This window comes from Arachis hypogaea, chromosome 14 (assembly GCF_003086295.3).
Source record: "Arachis hypogaea cultivar Tifrunner chromosome 14, arahy.Tifrunner.gnm2.J5K5, whole genome shotgun sequence".
Classification (NCBI taxonomy): domain Eukaryota; kingdom Viridiplantae; phylum Streptophyta; class Magnoliopsida; order Fabales; family Fabaceae; genus Arachis; species Arachis hypogaea.
Genome location: NC_092049.1, coordinates 126,735,123 through 126,739,982, shown reverse-complemented (window position 1 = coordinate 126,739,982; position 4,860 = coordinate 126,735,123).

Sequence of the window (4,860 nt, the reverse complement as noted above, 5' to 3'; positions counted from 1 at the left end):
GGGCAATTTCTTGGCTGATTTGGACCCAGTTTCAAGCTCGAAAATGCAGACTAGAGGCAGGGATGGAGATGAGACTGGGACACTTCACTTCACACTTTAGTTTTTGATTAGTTTTGAGTTCTAGAGAGAGAAATTACTACTTCTCTTATGGTTTTTGACATTCTTAGCTTTGCTTTTGATTTGGATCTGGAGAGAGCTGCTGCTACCTTCAATTGGAGTCATTTTTCTTATAGTTTTCTTCTCTAATACTTCTATTACTCTTTTTCATTTGATTGCTTTGAATTCATATTTGAATTTTGTCACTCTTAAATTTTATTAATGCATTGAAGTATTTTTTTATGTTTATTTTTATTGCTTGTTTGATCCTTATAAATTATTGTTAGTGCAAATTTTGATTTAATTAATTTCTAATAATTATCATGTCTTTTATTTACTCCTATTATGTGTTTATGAAAATGGCATTCATATTAATGGGGTAAAGCTCCCAGTTTGGTTGGGGGTTGAGTAATTAGAACCCCTTGAGTTGTTATACCCAAGTGTAATAATCTGTAATTGGAAATTGCTGGCTAGCTCAATTCTCACCAACTCTAGTCCTTCCCCAGAAAGTGACTAGAACTTGTGAGCTAGAGTTAGTGACGCTCACTTGACTTTTCTTCAATTGCTAGAGAATAACTAAGTGGGAGCAATGAACCTTTATTATTACACTTGGGAAAGACAACAAGGATAGAAACTCTAATTCTCTCTCCTAACCAAGGTCTTTTATTTTGATTACATAACACCTCTTGTTAATTATTCATTGCTTTAATTCCTAGCTATTTATTTTTCCATTCTCAAATTTCAAAAATATCCAGAAAGATCCTAACCAATAATTTGCATCTCGTGTCAACTCTTATGGAAACGATTCGGGATTCTACTCCCGGTTATTTTATTATCAATTGTGACACACTCTAAATTGATCGTGGAGTTTTTGTCGGTTAAGACTGTAGTTGCAACATTCTTTCAGAAAATACTTTTCAAAAATTTTTAATCGGCATTTTTCTACCAATCAAACACCAAATTTCATTCTCAAGATTATCAAATTAATATTGGGGATTAATACTCATCTCCCATTATTCCTAATCGTTCTCAAATTTTTTTTACTTTATTATTCATTTCAAGATATTTCCAAGCATGACTATCATTTTTCAACATACAACAAGTTGAACTTAGAGGTTACTACTATTACTGTTACCATTCCGATTTATAAGTCCACAAAAAACTCAGAAGCTCAATGATGAGCGGATAATTTATACGCTTTTTGGCATTGTTTTTAGTATGTTTTTAGTATATTTTAATTAGTTTTTATTATATTTTTATTAGTTTTTATTTAAAATTCACTTTTCTAGACTTTACTATGAGTTTGTGTGTTTTTCTGTGATTTCAGATATTTTTTGGCTGAAATTGAGGGACCTGAGCAAAAATCTGATTCAGAGGCTGAAAAAGGACTGCAGATGCTGTTGGATTCTGACCTCCCTGCATTCGAAGTGGATTTTTTGGAGCTACAGAAGCCCAATTGGTGCTCTCTCAATTGCGTTGGAAATTAGACATCCTGGGCTTTCCAAAAATATATAATAGTCCATACTTTACTCAAGATTTGATGGCCCAAACAGGCGTTCCAAGTCAGCTCAAGAATTCTGGCGTTTAACTCCAGAACTGGCACAAAAGCTGGAGTTAAATGCCCAAACTGGCACAAAAGCTGGCGTTTAACTCCAAGAAAAGTCTCTACACATGAAAGCTTCAATGCTCAGCCCAAGCACACACCAAGTGGGCCCCGAAAGTGGATTTTTACACTAAACACCCTAGCTTACTCATTTTTCTGTAACCCTAGGTCACCAGTTTACTATAAAAACTACTTTTAGTGATTCATCTTGTACCTCATGACACTTTACACGTTTCTTATTGTATTCTCTACGGCATGAGTCTCTAAACCCCATTGTTGGGGGTGAGGAGCTCTGCTGTTCTTCATGAATTAATGCAATTACTACTATTTTCCATTCTATCACACTTGCTTCTATTCTAAGATATTCATTCGCACTTCAACCTGATGAATGTGATGATCCGTGACACTCATCATCATTCTCACCTATGAACGCGTGCCTAAAAACCACCTCCGTTCTACCTTAGATTGAATGCATATCTCTTAGCCTCATGATTCAGATCAGAGTCTTCCTGGTATAAGCTAGAATTATTGGCGGCCATTCCTGAGATCCGGAACGTCTAAACCTTGTCAGTGGTATTCTGAGTAGGATCTGGAAAGGGATGGCTGTGACGAGCTTCAAACTCGCGATTGTTGGGCGTGTGACAGACGCAAAAGGATCAATGGATCCTATTCCAGCATGATCGAGAACCGACAGATGATTAGCCGTGTGGTGACAGCGCATTTGGAACGTTTTCACTGAGAGGACGGGAAGTAGCCATTGATAACGGTGATGCCCAACATAAAGCTTGCCATGGAAGGAGTCTTGCGTGCATGAAGAAGAAGATAGTAAGAAAGCAGAGATTCAGAAGACAAAGCATCTCCAAAGCCTCAACCTGTTCTTCATTACTGCAATACAAGTATTTATTTCATGTTCTTTTACTTTTTACAATTAAATCTGAGAATTGTTGATATCCTGACTAAGAGTTACAAGATAACCATAGCTTGATTCAAGCCGACAATCTCCGTGGGATCGACCCTTACTCACGTAAGGTATTACTTGGACGACCCAGTGCATTTGCTGGTTAGTTGTGCGGAGTTGCAAAAGTGTGATTGTAATCTCGTGCACCAAGTTTTTGGCGCCGTTGCCGGGGATTGTTCGAGTTTGGACACTTGACGATTTATCTTGTTGCTTAGATTATTAATATTTTATTTTTGTTGGTTTAGAGTCTTTTATTTGAGTTTAGTTTCATATTTTAAGTTTGGTGTCAATTGCATGCTTTTATTTTCTTTTAATTTTTCGAAATTGCATGTCTTTAGTTCTTTCTTGATTTTTAAAAATTCTAAGTTTGGTGTCTTCTTTGTGTTTTTCCTTTAATTTTTCGAAAATTTGTGTTTGATTTTCTAAAAATTTTAAGTTTGGTGTTTTTATGCTTTTATTTATTTAAAAATTTTTCAAAAATTTGTTCTTGGTGTTCATCTTGATCTTCAAAGTGTTCTTGGTGTTCATCTTGACATTCAAAGTTTTCTTGTTTGTTCTCTGTGTTTTGATCTAAAATTTCTAAGTTTAGTGTCATTTTGTTATTTTTCTCTTTCCGCATTAAAATTCAAAATCAAAAAAATATCCTTTCCTTATTTTACTCATAAATTTCGAAATTTTGCATTAATTTAGTCAAAGATTTTCAAAATCATATCTTTTTTTTAGTTAAGTCAAAATTCTAATTTCAAAAATTGATCTTTTCAAATCTCTTTCAAAAATCAAATCTCTTTAATTTCTTCAATCATATCTTTTTTTTAATTGCAATCATATCTTCTCAATCATATCTTTTTCAAAATAATTTTCAATCATATCTTTTTTAATAAATTGCAATCATATCTTCTCAATCATATATTTTTCAAAATAATTTTCAATCATATCTTTTTTATTGCTAATTTCAAAATCTTTTTAATTAATTAATTAATTTAGTTTTCAATTTGCTTTGATTTTATTTTCTTTTAGTTTTTGAAATTTTATTTTATTTTCCATTTATTTTATTTTATTATTTTCGGTCACTTTTAATTAAATAAAAAAATATAATTTAATTGCAATTCATATCAATTCCCTTTTCTCCATCATGGACATAAGTGGAAGTGAACAGTCTAGAAGGACTCTGGGGTCATATGCTAACTCCATTATAGCTGCATATGGGAGTAGTATCTGTATACCTCCCATCAAAGCATGTAGCTTTGAGCTAAATCCTCAGCTCATTATCATGGTGCAGCAAAATTGCCAGTATTCCGGTCTTCCACAGGAAGAACCTACTGAGTTTCTGGCACAGTTCTTACAAATTGCTGACACAGTACGTGATAAAGAAGTGGATCAGGATGTCTACAGATTATTACTATTTCCATTTGATGTAAAAGATCAAGCTAAGAGGTGGTTAAATAACCAACCCACAGCAAGCATAAAAACATGGAGACAGTTATCAGACAAATTCCTGAATCAATTTTACCCTCCAAAAAGGATGACACAGCTAAGGCTGGACATCCAAGGCTTTAGACAAGAGGATAATGAATCCCTTTATAATGCATGGGAGAGGTACAGAGAGATGCTAAGAAAATGCCCCTCTGAAATATTTTTAGAGTGGGTACAGTTAGACATCTTCTACTATGGGCTTACAGAAAAAGCTCAGATGTCCTTAGACCACTCAACTGGTGGATCTATACACATGAGAAAAATAATTGAAAAAGCTCAAGAGCTCATAAATACATTTGCTAGAAATCAATATCTGTACTCAAACAGTGAGTCCTCCATAAAAGAAGAGGCTATGGCAGTAACTACTGATCCTAATCCTCAAGAACAAATTGTTGAACTTAATCAGCAATTACTCCTTATGACAAAACAATTAGCAGAATTCAAAGAGATGCTCCAAGACACTAAAAATGCTAACAAGAATATAGAAGCACAATTGAATCAGGCAAGACAGCAGCTATCTAAACAGATAACAGAAGAATGCCAAGCTGTCCAACTAAGGAGCGGGAAGAAATTGAATAACTCAGCTCAAAATAGCAAAAAGTCAAGAAAGGAACAAATGACAGAGGATGACCAAACCACTGCCCAAAATCTCTCTGAGGACATCAAGAGCCCAGAGAGGAATAACTCTGGCGTTCAAACACCAGAAAAGGGGGGAAAGTTGGCGTTAAAC